Below are 24660 nucleotides of genomic sequence, written 5' to 3'. Positions count from 1 at the left end.
TTGGTTATACCATCAAGTCCATCTTCTCAAATGTTGCTTTTTTCACTATCATACTTCTTCAGATTAAAAAAAAAGCTTTCTGCTCAACTAGTTTATTATTAAAGGATATGTATCAGCCAAATCTGACACACTTGAGATATATTAAAGTGTAAGAATGTTTTACTGATTGAAAATAAGCTATAGCTCACTCTCAGGGAAATCTATTTACTCATTTATCTTTACATTTCAAGTAATGATAAGTCCTGGAATAAACTATAAACACCAGAACTGCTTTCAAAACAAAAAGCATTTCTCTAAATTCCAAACTCATCAATTAAAGTATGCAATCATGAATTAAAATCCTTAAATTGACTAAGATTGATTAACTGAACAAAGTTTCTTTCAGGTTTAATGAAAAAGCTAAGAAGAAAGCACAGCAATAGTTACTGCCTATTCAAGCAAATAACTTGATTATTTCCTTTTATTGCTTTAGCTGTGGTCCCACAGACAATTTGTGGCTCATACAGTTATAATTCACTGAATTAGCTGATTTGAGCAATTCAGGAGAGAGAAGTTGTCAGTGTAAAACGTTTTAAATAATAGCTTTCTTAAGAGGTTACAGAAAGAAAATTTTAAATTGTTCACCTATATCAGCAGAATCTGGGGAAGAAAAAAAAGCTGTATGTCGTACATGGATATCTACAGCGGCTAAATTAAGTCAATGTTAGGCTATAGATGAATTTATAAGTTAGCATCCAGTGGTGTCATTTTCTGCACAAAATAGTTTTTAACGCCTTTTTTAAAAACCGGAAACTTTCCCATATACTTGCCACCAAACTTTTATCATATTGAGTGTGGGGGAGGAGGAGGGAAAGGAGGAAGGACAAGCATTAATTATATACCAGAAGCAGACTGAGAAAGGAAATTGAAGAAATTCACTTCTATTTTCAAAACTGCAAGCTAAATACCATTAAGAGCACGCGCGCGCGCGCGCACACACACACACACACACACACACGAATGAAATATTTTATCCTTCTTTTTAGCCAAGAATGGGTTATATGCGGTTAGTTCAATTTTTTTAATGATTTGTTCCACAATTATAGCTTTTTGTTTGCTTTTTAAAATGAGTATATGAAAGTCCAATGAACAATGAAATTCTAATGCCAGATTAGGGGTAAGTATAGTATCACAAATACTGCAGGTATCCTACATAACAAATATGCATTGCTGATGTAACTCTTGCACAAAAAAGAACATGCTTACAGATGAAGTAATTAGTGGGAGGACATAAGAAACAACAGCATAAGTATGACAGCAAGATGCTCAAAATAATTAAAGCCTTTTTGAGTTGTTTTGCATGCAAAAACAGCTATCGTATCCCTGCTGAATATTCCTAGAGCTTTGCCTTACTCTCAGCTGACCATTTTAATATTATAAAGATGTATGCCTTCAGCCATTTTGGCTCCTATGATTTACTTGCTGTTTTAGAACAAAAGAAATTGAAATCAATACATTTCATATTTCTAGATTATATCTTTCTGCCTTTCTCCCACTGGTAGCTTTTACATCCAGATCAGCTACATCTTCACAGAAAAAAACCTGATCTGAATAACCTTAGTAATAATTTGTATTTTTTTTTTTGTTCAATATATTATTTATTATGAGTATTCATTATAAATTCTGGTTAGAACTAATACAAAATGCTTCACTATAATATTATTATACAGAAGACAAGTGGACATTAATAAAACTACATGCCTCATTATTAAATGTTAGTTTTAATTTGCTTTTGCCAAATGTAGGAATGAAATTAAATCTTGAAAAGATACCCAAGTTAAGAGGAATTTCTATTGTTCTTTTCACATCTCACACATCTTATTCTCTAGCCTATAAGAAGAAAAATGCAGTTCATTTTAAGAAATATTTGTTTTCACCTTGCATTTTATCTTTCAAGCACAGCAGCTTCCTCAAAGAGACTTTTGTTTCCCCCCTATTTGTGCTGAGCTCTCCTGAACTGAATAAAGAGGATATTTTCGTTATTATTTCAGAAATATGACCAGAGAAAAAAAAAGCAAAAAAAGCCATGGCAGAGTAGATGAGGGAGGTGCTTTTATCACTAAGTTACAGTGAAAATATATCCCTGGATGGAGGCTGAGATTAATATGCCTATTTTAGAACTCACTGAAGTCATGCTCCAATAATCTTAATCAGAAATATAGTGGATGTGAAAAAGAAGAGGTAGCTCCCGACAAACAGAACATACACACCCGCACACAGGCACATCATGTTTGGACTGTAAGAAAATTAACACAAATTTTTTATTTGCAACAGATAGCTTTACAGAACAGGGTGTTTCCCCAATCTAAACAGAATCTGGCCATTTTCACCATTCTAGTCCATAGACACTTCACACATCTGTTTTCTCGGCAGTCATGCCAACCTAGAAGTCTGATACAAATCTTTGTGTTTTTATCTAAATTGTTTTATTTAAAAATGAAGGATTTTCAGCTGGAATCAACAGACATAAAAGCTGGATCCTTTCTTATTAAACAAGGAAAATACAATTACAATTACACCATTTTCCCAGAAATGGTGTGTGGAATCAATCTCTATTCTTGCCCTTACAACAAAAACATCGCCAGATAGAGACCATCCTGATGTGGCACGTGAGAACATCTTTTCCCCATCCCCAACCCCCTGCAACTTCAAAAAGCAACCTTAATTTGGAACAGGAGAGTGAAATGGTCAGCTAATAGATAACCCACACACTGAATATGCTAAAGGCCATCAAATGGATATAGTAGTTGGAAATATTTTTACAACCTCACACATCCTGAGGGCATGCAGTTCATGAGACTTAGTAGGATTATTTCCCCTACTAAATTGCCACCCATTAGCATTAGTAAACATTAGTAAATCTCTTTCAATACCATGGCAAGGTTAAAATAGGCAAGAGGGCTGCCTTTGCGCCTAATTTAATGGCCTAATCTGCATAGGAAGTTGAAAGTCTGTCAAAAGGAACAGAGGAATTCTAGGTTCAAAGGGAAATTTTTGCTTCCTGCCAAAATGGCAACCTGATAACAAAGAAGGGAAAAAGACTTTGCAACATGTTATTTGCATCTCTAATATAAAGCACTACTTAAAAAGTAATTTTTCTCTGGCTGCTACACCACAGATCAGAGGAAAAAAGGCAGACCTGAATATAATGGGGAAATGCACAGAAAATGCTGTATATTGTGGCATTCCCTGGATCTCACTGCTTTTATCACAATTACAAAAGCAGTGTCATGCTGTCACACTGCAAGCTATACCCCTTTGGGGCATGTGAACAGCATCCCATCACACTCAGAAAAAGATTGGAATTTGCGTGGTGACACCATGACACTGCTTTCATCAGTCATTCCCCAGTCTTCCCATGGCTACTGCTGGTTGAAATATATAGGCTGACGTACTAGCATTTACCTGAACATCTTGCTGGTTCAACTCATGGTTATACTGTAAGTTATTCATCTAGGCAAATATGAAGACACGCATTCCTTTTCATTCCATTCCATTATTTCAGTATGAAACATGGCTAAATCCTTTTCCATAACAAAAGGCAACATAAAAGAAAGGGAGAGGGAAGGCCTATATGTAGAAAATATTATGTTATACAAGTTAAAATCCCTGCATTTTGCAGTGTGTTGACATATACAGTCATTGTATTCTTGGAACATCACTTCTTCTGCAAGCTATTTAATATTTTGTGTGTCTGTGTATCTGTCTGTCTGTCTGTCTACCAAATTGATAGTAACTCTTTTTCATTAGTCACAATTTTTAATTCTTGTAAGGGAAGCTGATACAGTAATCTCAATTTGTGAGTAGGTCTCAGCATAAAATTTAAACAATATTTTGGATATTCAGCAGAAACATTCCTCCATAGGTTTTTATCACAATGATTAATCTCTTTATTCCAAGGCTAGTTGGAACTTCATATGAAAGAGATATGTTTCAAATACGTTCCAATAAAATGCATTTTCAAATCCATTTTGATAATTTTTACCCTTATAATATCCTTTTATTGAATTAAAGTTGGTTCTACAACTTTCTCAGCATAATTTGAAAGTCCAGAAATGTCCTCATTCTATTCATCCCATCGGTGCTTAGAGATACATTTATCTCTATTACCCAAAACAATTTCAAATGACAGAAGCTCAATTATCATAATTTTAGTTAATGCTGAAGAGAGTGCAAAATAGAACTATTATAACAGTAGCATTATATATCTGTGCTCTTTTATAATGAGATACAACCATATGGATCAGTCTTAAACAAGTAATTCTCAAGTTACAACCATTTATACAATGATCATTTGAAATTGTAGCAGTGTTGAATGAATGGTACTTATGCCTGGCCCCCAAACTTGATGGCTGTTGCAGTTGTCCCTGATCAGAATTTGGATGCTTGGCAGTCTGCCCACGCTTATTACTGGAGGGTTACTTCCAAACCTATCTCTTTCTCCCATCTGCCCTTTTGACCTCCTGCACTTTGTAACACCTGCTGTCCTGTATTCCATCATCCCCAGCTGATCTTCACTGTCTTCTTCTTCCTGCTGCTAATGAGGTATGTCCACCTCACCATTCACATGGAAACTGCTAGATATACGAGCTTACTGTGGCCAGCAGCTGCCTTGTGAAGGGTCAGGTTGGGCATACCTCAACAAGAGGAGGTTGTTAATCGGAAACTAACATTGGCTACGGCATATAAAGAAAATCTTTATAAGATGTTCTACAGATGGCATCTCTCCCCAGCATGGCTCTCCAAAATGTTTAAAAATCTGGCCCCAAATTGTTGGAAGTGTAAAAAAAAACCCAGGCACTTTTTATCATATGTGGTGGACATACAATGAGGCCAAAAGACATTGGAAAATGATTCAATCATGGTTGGAACAAATGGTGGGAGGCCGAATTTTGTTTAAACCAGAAATTTTTCTCCTAGGTATAATACCTAGGAGAGGGGTTTAAGAAAGATACACTTTATCTAATTATACATGTACTAACTGCGCCGCGCATAACTTTTGCGCAGTATTGGAAAAAAGGAAATACACCATCAGAGCTAGATATAATCAGAAAAGTGTTGGCCTGTGCGGAAGCAGATAGGCTCACTCTTGAACTTAAAAATAAAGGGGAATCAGAATATTTTGAAGTCTGGAACATATTTTATGATTGGTATAAGACAAGGTGACAAGACTTGAATAAACTGTATATATTGTGAGTGGACAGAAGGATAGATATTATTCTGTAGGGAGAACGAGGAAGACAGGAACTGAGGCAAGGCAGGTTGAAGCTAACACAACCTTTATTTACAGTAACATACAGCTCAATGTAAGGCAAACCTCAAACCGGCAAACGGCAAAGCCTTGGACAGCTGACAGCCCTTTTATACTAGAGCTGTCAGACGCTTTAACCAATAGGGTAGCTGGATTCTCCCGCCAGCTGGTTGCTCGCATCTTAGCCAATCAGGAGCTAGCAATGCAAGTCAATGGCATTATAGCCTCCAGGACTTAACAGATAATGCACTAAGTAGGCTAATATTTAATGGTTTATACTAATTGTGTGAATGTATGGTCACTTCGACTCTGTGGGACTGCATTGTTTTAAATGTAAAAATAATAAAAATATATTTCAAAAAAAACAAAACAAGAAGAGGCTATTTAACTGGTGGCGGAGTATAGGGGGATGGATGCAGATGGGGTGGGGACTTCACCCAGGGGTAAAATTTAGCAGGTTCTGACAGGTTCTGAAGAACCGGTAGCGGACATTTTGAGTAGTTCGGAAAACTGGCAAATACCACCTTCTAGCTAGCCCCAGAGTGGGTGGGAATGGAGATGTTGCAATATCCTTCCCTCAGGAGTGGGGTGGTGGTGGAGATTTTGAAGTATCCTTCCGCTGCCATGCCCACCAAGCCACGCCCACAGAACTGGTAGTAAAAACTGAATTTCACCACTGTCTTCAACCCACACTGCTATTCTCAGCTGAGCCCCAGAGTTCTTGGATAGATGGGATTTATGCAATCCTTAGGGCTGCTGAGGCTTCACACTACACTGCAGTTCAGCAGCTGTTTGCCATCCACAAGGCAGGGTATAAGAAACCTACAGGGCAGAATGAGGAGGCGGAGGACAGGCAACTGAGGAAAACTGAAGGGGAGGGACTCTTTTATTTCGGCAGAACCGAGCCTTGGGGCTGAGTGGGATCAATTCAGGAATGAATTGGATCAGGACAGGTGCTGTGCTAACGAAAAGCAACAGGGAATGCCAGGATTCCCGTAGCCAAGCAATGCAGTTACCTCAAGGTTTACAACTACATTGGCAAATTAAATTCTGGCCCACATTGCGTTTGTAGCTTGAAAACTACTTGTATTAAGACCTTCTGTATCCAAGATGGTAAAAATGAACTACCATATTTTTCGGAGTATAAGATGCACCTTTTTCCCTCAAAAAAGGAGGCTGAAAATCTGGGTGCATCTTATACACGGAATACAGCATTTTTGCCTCCCCAAACCCCGCCCCTTCACCAAAGTGCATAGCCTTTAGGAGGCTTCCAGAGTGCTCCTGGGGGCTGGGGAGGGCAGAAATGAACGAAAAATGTGCCTTTTTTGCTCAATTCTGTCCCACCAGCCCCCAGGAGCATTCTATAAGCCTCCTAAAGGCTACACTCTCCCTTTTTTTTTTTTTGACAAAAAACGGGCCCATTTTTGTGGAAAATGGGCTTTTTGCTCGTTTTTGGCCCCTCACATGCCAGGAGCACTCTACAAGCCTCCTAAAGGGTATTCATGCCCTTTTTTTGAAAAAAAAATGGGCCTGTTTTCGCGAGACATTAATTTGAAGGTTGCTTTGTTAATCACATTCAAAACTACCCCATTCATTGTAGATTCATAGTGGGGGTTTAAAAAAAAAGAAATCGGCAATTCCAGAGGCTATTGGCATCACAATTTCAACATCCACAGGGTTAGAAAAATAGACTAATATCTATATCGCATTGAGAACCTGATCACACTGGTGCACCTATTTATAACCCAACTGAGTTGAAAACTGAGTTCACGTGATCCTTGCCCACACTGGGATACGGTTTCAGATATCCTCAAAATAAACCCCTAATATTTACTTTTACATCAGCTAGATATCTAGACACATATTTAGTGAAACTCACAAGGAAAAGGAAGTTAAGATGTAATAAAATAATAATAATGTCAGATCAAAAGTATTTACTTTCCTGTTTAAGGGATGGTGCAGTTATGCCATTCTTCTAAAACAATCTATGATCTGATCTAATTTTACATTTTAAAAGGAAAAAAATAAGACTGAAAACATAAGAAGCTACTTGTATTAGGGGTAAAAATCCTGTTGCTCAAACTGGTAAAGCTTGCATACTTCCTGGACTGCTGACAAAGAGGGAGCTTAAACAAAATATTGCTACATAAAATGAAACTTTATTGAAATAAAAATGTGAGAATGATTTACAAACATCAGGCACCAGAGTCCATTGGCAAAGCCTCTACTATTATAATTAAATCAGAATTCCTAAAGTTTAACTGCATCTTCAGCTATTGTTTTGTATGCTGGCAGGATGTTTAAAACAATTATGTTCAAAGAAAAAAATTCAGGGAGTATCAAGGTTTCAGTTCCAAAAGGCCAAGAGGAAATGAATGCTGTTATGGGAAGCAATAGATAGTTTTTAAAAATGCAGGTTTTATTTCTGTTTTACTTGAGACACGATGCAATATATTTTTTGCCATGTTACTGTAATTTAAAAATGATTACATATTAAGCGTATCATAATCAGATCCATTTCTTTTGAAGGGGAAAAGTTGAGTTGTAAAGAATAGACTATTATCTACGGGGCTATATTGTTGATTGTATGTGAACAGCTGTTAAGAATGTGGCTGCCAAACATCTGTAAACAGCTGCTCAGTCTTCCACGGTTTTAACATAATCCAGAACAGCTTTTTTTTTTCCAAATGATTGCCAACTTGAGGTTGTTCTCTCAAGACATATAAAAAACCCTTATGAGAATGATTATTAAATGTTCTCCAATGATGAATAAGAAGTGCCAAGTTATGTTAAAGCTTGTTTGCTTTATAGTTATGTTAAAGCTTGTTTGCTTTATAGTTATGTTAAAGCTTGTTTGCTTTATTAAAGTTTAAAATGTGGGTGGATGGAGTAATCTTACACACAGGAGTCAGTGTGTTGCAGCAGTCTGGTAGTGATTCAGATCTGCTTATCTTTAGACAAGTACATACACTGTACACGTAAGATTTTAATTTTAAACTCTAAACCTTGACAATTTAAGACACGTGGACGTCTCTGGAAAAATTCCTCATGCTGGCTAGGAAATTCTGGGAGTTGAATTCCATGCATCTAGAGATTGCCAAAATTGGGAAACCCCGCTGTAGCATAAATACTGGACAAAATCAGCATCCTTGTATCCAATAAAGTACTTGTCATGCCATGTAGACAATACCAATGCAGACAAGCAATGATATAATTCAGGGCAAAGAAACTTTGTACTGGTGAATCCTTGACTTACAAGCAGTCATTTAGGGAAATTACAACATCACTGAAAACAGTGACATGCCTGTTTTCACATGTTGTAGCATCCCCATAGTTCAATAAGCGAAGTCAATAGGGAAAGCCAGATTCACTTAACTTCCAAATTATTTGCTTAACAACTGAAGTGATTTGCTTAACAACCAGTGGTGGGTTGCAGTCGGTATACCCAGGTACGGGCGTACCGGAGTCTGCCCGGAGCACCGGCTACTGTTCTGGTATGGTGCTCCGGAGAGCCCAGCCGCCCGCCCGCACTCCTTACCTGTCCTTTAAAGCCTTCGGCACTTCTGCACACATACATGGTGCGTACAGCGCCTGCGCAATGCTCCAATGAGCAGCATCGCTGGTAGCTATGCATGTGCATTGTGCACATGTGCGCACACGCACCGCACACATCCATGTGGGCAACACCAGGCCCGTTCCAACTGTACCAGTTGGAACGGGATCCAGAACCCACCATTGTTGACAACTGTGACCAAAAAAAAACATTGTAAAATTGGGTACAACTCATTTAATGACTGTCTTGTATAGCAATGAAAATTCCGCACTCAAGGACCACCACTGCTTACTGATCTCATAGGGTGGTTTTTTCCCCCCTTCAGAACAAACTGCTACTTCAAAGTCTTCAAACTCTTTAGGTTCTTCTCACTCTATAGAACCTGATATGCAACAACAAAAAAACTCAAGTTATGCAATAGACAACAGAGAAAAGGCCAATCACAAATAAAAAATAACAACAGCCACAGTCAAATATATAAAACAGCACTTTGAAAGGCATCGATCTACTGTCAGTATTTCAAAATGATGAAAGCATTGCAAAAAAATATTCTGCTCAATGTAGGAGACTTGAAATAGTCATATGTAGAATACTAGTAAACCTTATTGTCTGCAGCAATTCAATGGGCAACTGACTATTTATTGTAGTTCTGTTTTGTATCCTTGAAGATCTGGTTCTTACTGTCAGTCACTAAACTATTTGATATCTTTGAATACTGCTCCAGAATGCTTTATTGCCTACAATAGATTCCTTTTTTAAATCACAACTATGTTCATTTTAGTTTACAGTACTTAAAACCTGAGTAACATAGAACATCTAATAGCTCCCCCTCGATCATAATAATAAATAGCTAAATGATTTGCTGCAATATGTTTTAGTTTCAATAGTCTGTTCTTTATATTAAATAATGATTTTTTTTAAAAATTGTTTCACGCTTCATACAATTTACAGAGCAGTTACATGTCCAATGGCTTCCCATGCCAAATTTTAAAAACAAATGTTAACATCTGTTGCTTTGGATTTTGCAATCTTTTTTTTTTCAGATTACCTTAAATAGCTTCTTTTCAATATATACTTGCATTTATGCTTCTTATGTAGGGAGATGACCTTTTGCCTCCTCTAATCAAAGCAGCCTGCCCTTTTGCTTCTTAACACCCACACCCTCCTTAACAATCCTTGCCACCAGGAACTTTAGACTTGACTTTCATCCCAAATTCTTGTTTGTGTGTACTTCAAAGCAGGGAAAACTGAACTGGAAGCTGTAACAATAGATATTTGGATCTGTAATTATTTAATTAAAAAAGGGTCAACTGCAGATAACACAATTACAGCAAGAACAAAACACCTGCCAGGGGCTAAGGATGCCGAAGGCCAATGATTTATGTAGACTCTGGGGATGCTGGTTACTAGACAGGAACAAGGAGAGAAAAAGGTGAATCAAACGGCAACCACATCAGTTGTAGAGTCAAACATAAACTTAACATTGTAAGGTTTTTACATATTTACCAAACTTAGCTAACCTTCCTTCTGCAAGAATGAAGTGGGCACCCAACATGGCTAATAGTTATAGCTACATCACATCCATTCCAAACATTTTTTACTCTGTTTTCAAAGTCATAAACACACCTTGTAACACTTCTGTGTATGAAGACTTCCCTTATATATTTCAAGTATTTTTCCCTCTTACGACCACAATTGGGTCCTGAATTTCTATTGCGAAGCAAGGCAAATGGGTTGCGCCCAATTTTATTACCCTTTTCTTGCCACAGTTATTAAGTGAATCTTAAGAACTGTGGCTTTCGCCGTTGGATTTGCTTGAAGTGAGCTGGCTAAGGTGATCACAAATAGCGATCATACAACCTTAAATTCATACATTCATGCCAGTTACTAAGCAACTGAATGCTGGTCACATAGCAATAGCAATAGCAGTTAGACTTATATACCGCTTCATAGGGCTTTCAGCCCTCTCTAAGCGGTTTACAGAGTCAGCATATTGCCCCCAATAACAATCCGGGTCCTCATTTTACCCACCTCGGAAGGATGGAAGGCTGAGTCAACCCTGAGCCAGTGAGATTGGAACAGCCGAACTGCAGTCAGCTGAAGTAGTCTGCAGTGCTGCATTTAACCACTGCACCACCTTGGCTCTGGAGATTCTGCAGCAGCCCTAATTGTGAGGATTTTAATTTTTTATTTTAAATTCTCAAACCGCATGGGTTACTGGAGTCACCAAGTGAATAACACAAATAAAGGGAAGAGACCTTGGAGATTTTCTAATCCAAGGGTGTCAAAATCATGGCATCATGTTGTTATCACGTGATGTATCACGATTTCCCCTCCTTTGCTAAATCTGGGGTGGACTTTGCCTGTGTATGATACATCCGGCTTGCAAGCCGGGAGTTTGACACCTCTCTTCTAGTTCCAACCATTTAAGTCAAGTGAAATGGTAAATCTCTTCTTAAAAACTTTCAATGTCAGAGCACCCAGGCTTCTGGAGGCAAGTCATTCCACTAATTAATTGTGGAGATTAATTGTGATTAATTAAGGAGAAACTATAGGAAAATGTATCAGACCAGTAAGAATATCCCAATAACAAATAAGTGGAACCAATAATCAAATTCTACTCTCTATAAGAGCTGATTAAGGTGTCTCTGTAAATGATATCATTTCTTCTGCCTTTCTCTTTCTCCATTTTACCTCTCTTTGCCATATAATCATACAGACACTTTTGACATTAAGCTTTTTTAAAAACAGAAGATTTTCTATTTTAATCCTACCACAGACAAAGAAAGGTGTATCTGTGATGTAGGTTTTGTAACATAAACACTTAGAATTACTGAAGTGATCCATTATGATTCAACATAAACATTCTGAAATACTGAAGTGAGACATCACGATCCTAGAAACAAAGCTTGACTCCTAACGGTTGAGATTCCAATAGAAAGCATCAAAGTTATGACTATGTTTGAAACCCTGGCAGCTGTGAGAGAAGAGTGCTAGGAAAATCTTTTGCCTTAAAGATCTTGAAGTACTGGTGCCAGCCGGAAGAAACAATATCATCCAAAATGGAACAAGGGTTTCAGTCAAAACTGAATCAAAAGATTCCTTTGTTCATAAACAAAACTCCAAACTTTTTTGCACTCTAATATATGTGATATCCCTAATTCTATCTCTATCTATCAGCAATGACATAATTACCAAGCTATCAACAACTGCATCAATTCAACATGTTTTATTAATACAATGTTCAATACAATTAAGCTTGAATATACCCCTTCCACATCATTGTATTTTACCCCAATATATGCCAGATGGCAGTGGTTGTAGTGGTGGAATGTTCTTTAGTTTTGGTTTTCAAATAACTCTAAAGATGCAACTTACTGAAATATTTCAAAGCTTAAACTGTTATTAGTTTAAAAAGAAACCATAAATTTATTTTTCCCACTTTGTTACTCGGAAAACCATAGTACAACCAATATTAAATACTAATATTATAAAGCTGTTATATTTCATGCCTAAGCAGAAGACAGAATAGGAAATAACACCCTTTTCAGCTTATTTTCAATAAACTCAGATGGCCTAATATTAGAAGTAGAACAAGTTGATGAAACAATCTTGATTTAAAATACCTACCCTGTGAGGGCAATTTTACACATTATTTGCAAGACACTGTGATAATCTCTACCAAATTATTAAACTAAATTTATCTTGTCATAGGAAAAGCTTCTCTAATGCTACAACACACAGTTTTCTTGTTTACATCTAATCATAGCATCATTTTCCCTGGGGAAAACAGCCACTTGCTTCAGAGAATGGCCAAGAATTATTAGTGCGTATGAGAAATAAAGAGTGTAAGGGGAAAGTCTTTTATCGGCAACTTAGTACAGGATGAACACATGAATACTTGCCATTAGACATCCTTTGAACTTTGCATACCTGCTATGAATATGTATAAATAATGGCAAACTAGAGTTTATGAGTGTATGTATAAAGGAGGGAAGTGGGAGCATGTGTAGAGAGTTCAACCCATGTAAAAAAAACAAACAATGAGACTCCATTTGTGCTGTCATGGCTGCTATCTTGACTTTTTTAAAAAAAAAAAAACACTTCTTCTCTGGATACTCCTGAACATGGGAGACAGAAAACAACAGAGATACATGTGTTTTGCTACAGCCTATAGTTCAGTGACGGCGAACCTTTTTGACACCAAGCACCCAAACCAGAATGTGTGTTGCCTGAGCCCCAGAAACTCAGAGACCAAATGGCAAGTGCACATGTGTGCATCGACCACCTGGCGTTTGGGTTTCCGGCGCGTGCATGCACACTGGCCAGCTGATCTTCGTGTGTCCCAGAGCACCGTAAACCCAAAGATCAGCTGGTCAGTTCACATGCGAATTGCCAGAAACCCGAAGAGCAGTTGGTGACAGCGCACGTGCCCAGAGAGGGGGCTCTGCTGCCACCTCTGGCATGTGTGCCGTCGGTTTGCCATCCTGGCTAGTTGTATTCTGAATCAGAAAAAAGAATTGGAAACAATAATTTGCCCTACTCTGATAGCTGAAAATGCAAAGCATCTGCAAACTCCAAACTTCATAAAAGTCAAAGAGGCCAGTGAAAGATGGGACTACAATTAGATATAAAGATCAAACTATGACAACAGGTAGAACCAGCCTCACAAAAGAGAGCGAAGATATAGAAGTGATAGATAATGTCTAAATCAACCCTCAATAATAAAGGAATAAGTAGTCAAGAAACACACCATAGACTAGCACAATGATGGCTAATCTTTTTCTCCTTGCATGCCGAAATCGTGTGCACATGTGCAACAGTGTAAACGTGCATGCCCACACCTATAATGCAATGTGCCCCGCCCTCCCACACATGCACACTACCTCCCAGTACCCCATTTTGGGCCTAGCAGGCCTCCCTAAAACCTCCTGGGACAAAAAAATTGCCCTCCCCCCACACGTGCGTGCATCTTCCACATGCACGGCAGAGACCCAAAATTAGCTGGCGCATGCATATGTGCGGTGCAGCTTGGCTGGGCAACGGCTTGCGTACCCGCAAAGAGGGATTTGCGTGCCACCTGTGGCACGTGTGCCATAGGTTTGCTATCACAGGTCTAGCACGTGCTGGAGCAGTCACGAAGGCTTTTAAAAAGATATTCAGATCCTATTGGGAGTTTATTCCTACATTGATCAGAACAGAACAATTATATTTCCTCTACAGAAGTAAAATTTGGACTTTGAAAAGGCAGAATTGCAAAAATATTGGTAGTTTTGAACTTGGTGTTGGGGAGGACACCATAAAATACTATACCAGCCAAGAAAACAAACTAATAGATCACTAAACATATCAACCCAGGGTTCTCACTCAAGACACAAAAGACCAGACTCAAATAAGTTTATTTTAAATATATCATACAAAGACCCCGTTGCCTGAAGGCTCTAATGCTGGAAAAAAACGAAAGGAAAGAGAGAAAAGGCTAACCCACAATCAGTTAGATGGACTCAATTATAGTGGAGATAAAAACAAGTCAACAATCTTTTAGAAGAACCCAGAGATATGATACTGCATGGGTGTCAAACTTGCCATGTCATGTTGACATCAAGTGACATATTGTGACATTTTCCCCCTCTCAGAGCTGGGGTGGGGTGGCCTGCACATGATGCACCTGGCCTGCGGGCCGCCAGTTTGAGATCCCTGGGTTAAGGGATAGATCACTTTGCAGAACATCTATCTGATCACTTGCAGTCAAAAGCAATTTAGTGGCACATAATTAACAAATGTAGCATATAAATACACAAGTTAAAATTGTTCTGATGAGTTTAGGTTTTTAAAATTTGTATTTTAAAGTATCTCTTCTTTTGTTTAAATTTTAGTAGGTGCCTTGAGTGTTCATCAGAGTAGAAAATCAGATATAAATTGTTTCAAATATGCCATCATGATTTTATAAATAATATTACAATAACCCAATTTTAGATGATTTAACAAGTAGGCAGTATAGTGGTGAAATAATACAGAAAAAATATATTCCCCAAATCTCATTATTATATTACCAGTTGTAATAAACACATAGAGGCTACAATACATGCAGATATGGTCAAATGTTCAGCTGGAATGGGAGGAAGAGTGAAAAGGAAGGCAAGCTTAGAGTCCTTGCACACAGGAAGCGATGCAAATCTTATCTCACCCAGAATCCTTGAAACCTCTATCTGGCATTTCCCAAGAAAATGAAAGTCAGTTATGCAGGATTCTTGTAACTAGGCATGCAGCAATAAAGAAATAACCTCGATCAGCTCATGCTGTCATTTTGGTTATTGTGCCTGACAGCACCATGAGGCCTTCTGTGCATGATGTTCCTTCTGCTTTGATGGAGTTTTATATTTTGCTCACTGAGACACAGTAAAAATAGTGCCTCAACACACTGGACTTTCTTCTCTGTAGCTGAGGTCTAGAGAGATGAGACACTTTTTCCTGGCCACTCAGCCTAATATATTATTTATACCGGGCCAGTATAAATAATGTTTTAAAATGCTAACTACATGCAACCATCACACATTGCAGTTTGGATTTCAACAGTGTTTCAAGAATTCAAGAAATTCAGACCCTATTATAGATAAGTCTACTAACAATATATTTCTTCATCTTATTTTTACTTCCTGCTTACCACAAGAAATTCAAAATGGCTGCTATGTTCTTATGCCACTTATTTTATCCTTGCAGTAACTTAGTAAGGCAAATTAGACAAGATTCAGATGCTTACACAGCAATTATGGATTTTAGAATATGGTTTATTGTTAGTGTGATTTAAGAACACAATGGCTTATTCAACAAACCATGGTTTTTTTTATTAAAAAAAACCTACCCAATAATTGACCCAATTTCATGGATCAGCTATTTTAATTTGGATTTCCCTGCTCTGATATTTATTACAATATAATTGCATTATTAGCTACAAACAGCTCTCTATCCATGCACATTTCTTTTATATGTAGTTAGAAAACTGAAATTACTATTTTTATCAATCTAAGTTGGCTAGATAACATTGGTATGCAATAATTGTAGCAAATTATTTCCATAGATTCTCAATTGCAGATGCTTTATTTTTCCTGTAGAAGTCTTTAAAAGTATTTTATTAAAATTCTGTAAATACTCATTTAGTTATTGTGTGCTACCCTTGACTTACTAAGAATATAGTTTTTAACAGTGACATTATTTTCAGTAGAATGTCTTATAAATGGAATAGATTAAGATTTATATTGATATGCATGCAACCCCTATTTTAAACATGAAACAACCCTCCCTTTTTACGATCCTGTAATCCCTTAATTCAGGATAAAGTCAGAGTGACTAGATTGAACATTTACTGGTTGGATGTCCTTCCTGACATTACAAAGGTTTTTGTGCCCTGAGGGAGAAGCATCTGCCACTAGCTAGGACTGAACTCTCAACTTTCCAAGTAAGAAATGAGAATCTTCACCAGTAGGCCATCATCCCAGTCCCATATTTTAGACATGCGTCAAGTCAAAATATAAAGGCCACTGTAAATTGATATATGGCAGTAGGAAGAACTAAAATGAATTTAATGGTGTTTTATTTCTTGCAAGTTTTAAAGATAGAACAGACATACTCTTTGCAAATTACTAAAAAAAATACTCATATCTGATAAATTTATTTACTTGTATCCCACCTTTATTATTTCTACAAACAACTCAAACTTACGGACATATATAGGATCTTAAATCAAAGTATTTATTATCCATTATCTTAATTTAAGATATAAGGAAGCAAGTGACAACCACTTGTGAAACAACCTAATCTTGACCCAAAGTTGCTTTTTTTCAAGAGGATGTTTTGCTTCTCATCCAAGAAGCTTCTTCAGCTCAGACATGAAGAAGCTTCTTGGATTACAAGCGAAACGTCTTCAACGAAAAACCAAAAAGTCTACCTGCCTCTTGAAAAAGAGCACCTTTTGGACAACCATGACCTGAATAACTGAGAATCTCCATAAACCTGATCTTGACCAGTTGGGCATTTAGACTACAAAAAGATACCCTCTTTAGATAACAAATGTTTTTATATGATAAAAATCTACTCTATATTAAGCAAGCATAGAATGGCAGCTCTATTTGCATTCACATCAACTTGGAAAACAGCACTCACAATAAAACAAAGCTGATATTACCACCACCGGATGTATTTTCATTTGCAGCTTCAATCTGCTTATTTAAAGCAAAATAAACATAACATTCCTCTTATCCAGATTTATATGGCTTTGAGTTTTTACTGTATTCCTGATTGTGGAACGTACACAACACAATGTTGTTCTTAATATTAAGGATTTCAGTACAATAGATTCTGAAGTGGAGCCTGCAATCCAGCCTCTAAAAAGAAATGGGTTTTTCTCTGCCAGCATTTGATTGCCATGTACAGATCTGGGACTGCTTAAATCGCATTCACATGCATGCAACACCCATTTAATTAGACCTTTCATCTTGTTGATGCACACGCAAAGCATGTATCCTTGTTCGTACTCTACCATGGTAGATCAAACTACTATCATTAACCAAGTGTATAAATGCACATAGACCACAGCAGAGAATATTTTCAGAAAAAGAACTTTTTAATAAGAAAGCAACTTAATACAATTACATTTTCTTTCTAATCTTTTTATTATCTACAGAATACTTGATTTTTTTTAAAGAAAACCTTCTGCTTTTAGTGTTTTTAGTTAAAAAAAAAGTAAAACAAATGACAGAATCATATAATGAAAGCTACGAGGCTTCAGGCTAGGATTATAGGGAATAATCAATGTATTTTGCAAACAGAAACCCTACAATTTTACTCTTTAGCACCTTAAGAAACTAGATTGGAAAATATGTTTTCCTGCAAATTTGGGGGAACTAATGGTGATCTGAGTAGAAAGTTCAATATACTTTTTTATTTATATATGTATGCTGACGGTCCAATTAGAGATGTATATAAGACTTACTAAATTATGCATTCTCTTAATATTTTTTTAAAAAAAGAGAAAAGTAATCATTAAATACCATAGTGAAAACCTATCAGTGGGAAGTCGAAGCATATACTGATTTACCACAGCTATTTACATATCAATAAAATAGATTACAAGTACTAACTAAATGTATATACTCTTTCAAAATTTAAATAAATATTCTAAAAAGAGAAATAAAATTCAAGTTTACTTTAACCAATTGACCTCTAAACTTGCTTTTCAAATATTCATGTTTTGAAAGACAACATCAAAGTCCCCAGACTCTTTCTTGGTTCTTTATTTTTAATTTGAAATTGGACCAAATTGCTCTTCAGAGGATAACCAAGATGACACAAGGCCTCTCCACTTACTGTTCATCAGAATTATTTACATATATACTTTTAGGATTCAAATCCTACATAGTGTTTTTCAAATAAAATGATTAAACATCAACATAACACAAGTCCAGCTAGAATAGGCCTTGAATATATCAAATATACACTATTCAATGAGATGAACATAATGTGGGCTCTGATAAACAAACAGAAAGGAACAGGGAAATAGAAAATTATCTCTCTGCAAGTTACTTCCTGTCTGTTCTCTAGAATAATCTAAATTTACTGTCATGTACTTTACTATTTTCTTTCATTTGTTAAATCAGATTGAGGGGGAGGGGTTGCATAATGCTTTCATAATTCTTGTTTGCAAATCCCATAGAAGTAGATCTGTGCCATCTTTTTTCATTTAATTTTTATTTAAAACATTTGTAACTTCGACATTTCATATTCTTTCTCCATTTTATAATAGTACCAAGTGCAATGTATACCCTCCACTATCTTCTTCCTCTCTTTAATCTAAAGTCCACCTTGTCAGCTATCAGGTGTGTCCCATTTTAATATTTATTTTGTGCACCACATTTGAGGAAAGGAAATTTTTTTGTAATGCACAGCAAATAACAGTGTGCTGCAAATGGCCAATATTCATATGTGGTTTCTCTGTAAATAAATAATAGGCATAATACTCAACTGAAGCTGCAGAAAGAGGAATTTAGAATAGCACAACCTAATTACTGATTCTGGATTTTAGCCAGATCACTGCAACTGACATTCCTGTTCTTGTGAGATCTTTCAAAAGTGCAGTGATTTGTTACAATGCTTCCCATAATTACATATGAATAGGAGTGAGCTTTCAAAGCGTTACATAAAAATATCTGTCATCAATTCATTAGGTATCAGAATTGCAAAATGCTGCTGTTTTAGAGATTTATCTTTACATCTTCAGAATCAGACAATAAAAAATGCGAATTGCAGCTATTGTGTAAATACAGCAGGTGTGCAGAAAAGACATGCATGATTTAAAATTTAAAAATCCCTACTTGTATTGTCAAGGTTGTTAAACAAAAAGCAGTAAATCAGTAGCCCTAGTTTATGATCATTCATCCAGCACAGTATTTGCCACTATAAATATTAAGACTAATTTCTATTGAGTGAAATATCAAAATTAATTTGTTTTAATTTTTTAAACCATAGTGACAAAAATAATGAACATTATTTTAAAAAAACTAATTATGTTTCCATCAGTGCAAATTAGATACAAAGCTAAAAGTGTATTTAGATTGTTATTATTTCAGTCAATAGAGTGAGACATGATTAATTTATGGCTGAGTGCATAAAAATATAATTAATTAGCTAATACTCATATGAAATTTTTAAGTGCAGCAAGATGCATTCAGTTAAAGACAATCTGCATTTGAGCAATTTTTAATACTTTCAAATTAATGCAGGGCAAAGTGTCCTCCCCACAATCGATTTACAAGATTAATCCGTGGGAAGAGAATGGCAATCAAAGTTGATTCCCTATGCTTTCTGTCTTGTAATGCCACAAAGCTGATGTGAGTCTTGCAGAAACAAAGCAAGAACCGAGCTGCTGCCATAAATCCCATCTCAAGATGAGGCTGCGATTCTGAAAAGATGGCTGCTCCTTCAAATGTTTGAAATCCTCTAATGAAAAGAGAAGTCAATCAGAGTAAGATCTTCTCATTGATATGGGACCATAATCTAGGACTCTCTTCTGAGTGAGCACCTTCTTCTCCTTTTGCTGCTTTCTTTCCCATCACATTTGCTGGCTTGTAAGAGCCTGAAATTTTTATATATTTTATAAGATATATATATATATCTTCCCCCTAATGACTTCTTACTTAAGGGATGCTTTTGTTTGTTTGTTTGTTTCTGTTTCATCCTTCTCTGATTTAACATTTTTCTTACGGTTTGGTTATGTGCTCAGGCATAAGGCAACAGGCTGTAAATATTCTGAATAAATAAATGAATATTTATTGGTTCCTTGGCAAACAGTTGAGGTCAATGGACAGATGGGAGGATTCTGAAAAGGTGACACTGAAGATAGAACTGAGAGTGCGGTATAAATACTTTTTTGCCTAGTGTGATTGAAAACAGGACAAAGCCACTGTTTCCGATCTTAAGCCACAGAATCAAGATGCAGCAGCATTGTTAAACTCTCACATTGTGGCTGTGTGGTCTCTGCCTTGTTATAATATTGTAATAAATGTTGTTGTTGTTGTTGTTTTTATTATTATTTAAAGACCATCACTAAGAAGTGTCTATGTTGATATAAATTCAATAAGAACTAGAAAGTGCACATGCTTTATTCCTGTGCAAACTGTGTGGTTAAAATCCCTAGTGCCACATAACTGAGTGAGCTCCCGTTACTTGTCCAAGCTTCTACCAACCTAGCAGTTTGAAAGCATGTAAAAATGCAAGTAGAAAAATAGGAACCACCTTTGGTGGGACGGTAACAGCGTTCCATGCGACTTTGGTGTTTAGTGATGCCAGCCACGGAGAGGTCTTTGGACAACGCTGGCTCTTTGACTTTGAAAAGGAGATGAGCACTGCCCCCTAGAGTCGGGAATGACTAGCACATATGTGTGAGGGGAACTTTTACCTTTTATCTTAAAGACCATCACTAAGAAGTGTCTATGTTGATATAAATTTAAGTAAGAACCAGAAAGTGCATATGCTGTATTCCTGTGCAAACTAGTCTTATAAAATAGAATTATAGTGTTCAATATACAATGGGTATAATTTCTTGGTAAGAGTAGAGTAGATCTTGTTTAAAATTATATTGCATTTAGTTTCATGCATTAATTTAAAATGAAAATTTAATTAATATCAAACATCATATTAAAGCTCTGATTTCAATGTATTATTTGGACAAAAATGAATACATTTTCTCCAATTGTAAAATATATTGCATTTGCTTGCTTTTCTGGATAAATGAAGAATTTGGTCAAAAGTCAAAAATTGTGAGATAACATAATTTCTGACACTCAGTGTTTAATATACATGACGAACACTTCATTGTGAGAAATAAGGTGACATTATTACTGTCAGCTAGTTGAAGAACTCAATAATCCAAATAGCTATAGAAAACAACGGGCAATACATTTGAAAATACACTTCAAAATAATTTGAAGTTTTACTATCTATCAAATCATCTGATAATAGCACTTAGTAATAGCACTTAGACTTATATACTGCTTCACAATGTTTTTACAGCCCTCTCTAAGCAGTTTAGAAGCAGCATATTGCCCCCAAAAATCTGGGTTCTTATTTTATCGAAGGATGGATACTGAGTCAACTTTGAGCCTGGTGAGATTCAATCTGCCAAGCTGCTGGCAGCCAGTGATTCAGCAGAACTAGCCTGCGGTATTGCAGTCTGACCCTGCGCCACCGCAGCTATTGGCGCTATAATGTTAGAGTTCCATGCACATACAATATAAAAAAAACTGACTTCTTTTGTTATCTATCCTGCCAATGACATTCAATGAAAAGTTAACTTTAGTATGTGGATTATCCTGGTTAATAATAATAGATTGCTCCTTTGAATGTTTCCTTCATCTTCTGTTAAAGATCTTTTTCTCAATACCTACCAATACACTTTTTAGTAAATTCTGTAAAAGTCAAATTAAAAGTTTTCATTTCAACTTTATCATGGAAAACTGATCAACCAACATTCACATATAGCCTGGTCTAATTTTGCTTATTTTAGGAAACTCTTCAGTCTGACACAACAAAAGCAACAGGAAAAATTACAGAAAACAATGAGAATTTTTTTTTCCTATTTGTTTTGTTTGCCAAATATGGCTTCCGAACTCTGTGACACCCACCTTCAAATAAATGATTTCCTCTGGACACAAGCATAAAAATTAGCTTACTAAAAGATATAACTTTCAGCATATCTTCCATAAACATTTATTAAAACTTTTAATATATTCATCATTTTTTAGTTTTTCTGTTACTACCTAATAAAAATGTTCAATTTTGAAGGACTAGAAATCTAAGATTACATATAAAAATATTGGAATTCCATTAACACATGCACATCTCTACAGACGCTTTCAAAGTTTATATTACTACACTCTGGAAGTCACCTGCTAGTGGAAAACCACAGCTGTAGTAGGCAGTTGACTAGCCCTACAAGTTTAACAATTCCCAATACTCATTTGGGCCTCTGCTACTAGCTTTGTTTGTAAGTGCCTGGTGTGGGTTTGTCCAACCAAAACTGGAGCCGGTTTTGCCAGTGTTGATCAGATTTCTTTCAAACAAAAAGTTGATCAGCATCTCCAAGAGATCATCATCTAATTTGAGGCCCTCTAATTTGATAATTTTTTCCTGATGAATATTGAAGTGTTGCATCAACAATTGAAGGAAATATCTCGAGACTCCCATTCTAGACTATTACTTATTAAATCTTTAATCACTAAGTTTCTTATTCATTATTATTTGTCTTTATTTTTTTAATTTCCAACTAATAATATAACTTCTAAATTATGGGTTTTAGTTCTACTTTTGAGAAATAAGATACTTGACTTACTATATGTCAAACTCAATTTCATAGAGGGCCGCATCAGGGTTGTGTTTGGCCTCAGAGGGTCAGGGGGCGTGGCCAGAGGCCATGGCCAGGGGTGGGTATGGGCATGGTGGGCATGACATGAGACTCCTGTCAGGGGCACTTGTGGTGGCCAAGAGCTAAGGCAGGACTTCCTTCATTATAATCTAACTCCTTCCTTCCTTCCCTCCCTCTTCATTCTTCTTTCTTCTTCCTTCCCCTTTCCTTCTTTTTCCTTCCTTGCTCTCTTCCAATCTTTCCTTCTTTTTCTTTGTTTGTCCCTTCTTGCATGCTCAAATGCAAACAGGGAAACATTTCTCCTTTTGCTTTGATAGCCCTCTGCCAGCAAAAATGGAGCCAGGGGGCATGTGCGGTCGTTCCCCGTCCCCACCCTAGCTCCATTTTCACTAGCAGAGGCACCATGGGCCGGTCCTTTGCTGTTTCCAGGCTGGTCCTGCGGGCCGGATCCAAGCATCCTGTGGGCCACATCTGGGCCGTTTGGTACCCCTGTACTACAGCAAACATATTATTCTGATTTGTATTTATCTATTAGATTTAAGGCCATTCCCCTCCAGACTGTTTTGGGCAGTAAAAAATAATTAAAATGAACAGTAGACAAAAGAAACTCTGTCAAGACAAGACAAACTCTGTATGTTGTACAAAATATACTAACAGGAATCATTTTACATATTAGTGGAATCTGGGCTATTGCTAAATTGCTCTTGCGATTACATACCTATTTTCATGAATTTAATCTTAATTATTTTTCAATTTAGGAGCCTAATTCAGGAGGGAATAAGGCTTTCTGTTTTCATTATTCATTAGTCACTGACAAATAAAAATGTTTTCTGAACTACAGCGAATTACAATAAAATCCCCCATATATTTTAGTTTAGAGGCTAGTAGTAATTACATTAGAGTCTAGTAGTAATTGACATGCTTTGGGCTTAGAAAATTCCTGGTCCTCCCTCAGAATTTCTTTATTTCCTCTCAGAAGAATACAGATAGTTCTCGCCTTACGATCACAATTGAATCCAAAATTTGTGAGACAAAATTTGTTAAGTGAGTTTTGTTCTATTTTACGACATTTCTTGCAAAAGTTGTTAAGTGAATCACTACAGTTGTTAAGTCAGTAAACTGGTTGTTAAGTGAATCTATCTTCCCATTGACTTTGCTTATCAGAAGTTCACAAAAGGCAATCACTGCAGTCTTCATAAATATGAGTCAGTTGCCAAACACCTGAATTTTGATCACATGCCTGTGGGCATGCTGCAAGGGTGAAAAATGATCATGCCACTTTTTGAAGTCACGTAACTTTGGTCTTTAAACGAACCTTTTGAGCAAAGATTCTGATTATTTTATGCATAAAAATAAAATTAAAATCTTCTTACATTTTTTTTCCTACAGTATAGCCATATTTCTCAACTGTGGCACTTTAAGAAGGTGTGTGGACTTCAACTCCCAGAATTCCCCAACCTGGCAAGCTTTCTTGAATAAATGAATCCTGTTTTTGTAGATCCTAATCTGCCACTTCCAGCTCACAACCCAATTTTTTCTTCTAAAACGTATCAACCAACAACTCCCAGAGAAGTATTCAAGAGGATGCAGCCATGTTAAAACAATATAAAAAGATAAAGGTTCCCCTTCTTGCACATATGTGCTAGTCGTTCCCGACTCTAGGAGGCATGGCTCATCTGTTTTAAAGCTGAAGAGCCAGCGCTGTCTGAAGACAGGTCATGTGGCTGGCATGACTAAAAACTGAAGGCGTAAAGAACACTGGTACCTTCCCACCAAAGGTGGTTCCTATTTTTCTACTTGCATTTTTAGCATTTTTACATGCTTTAGAACTGCTGGGTTGGCAGAAGCTGGGACAAGTAATGGGAGCTCACTCCGTTATGCGGCGCTAGGGATTCGAACTGC

General features: G+C 36.7%; 1 protein-coding gene across 4 annotated transcripts in view; it reads right to left on the bottom strand.

Annotated features, from left to right (window-relative positions):
- The window catches only part of ZMYND11 (zinc finger MYND-type containing 11), a 111271-nt gene that overhangs the window by 72516 nt on the left and 14095 nt on the right, over nucleotides 1-24660 (bottom strand). The window lies entirely within an intron of this gene.

Source organism: Thamnophis sirtalis, unplaced genomic scaffold (genome assembly GCF_051295495.1).
Source record: "Thamnophis sirtalis isolate CommonGarterSnake01/CBP01778 unplaced genomic scaffold, rThaSir2_p1.2 scaffold_4, whole genome shotgun sequence".
NCBI lineage: Eukaryota > Metazoa > Chordata > Lepidosauria > Squamata > Natricidae > Thamnophis > Thamnophis sirtalis.
The sequence above is the reverse complement of the archived record's forward strand: the minus strand, read 5'-3'. Positions and strand labels throughout refer to the sequence as shown.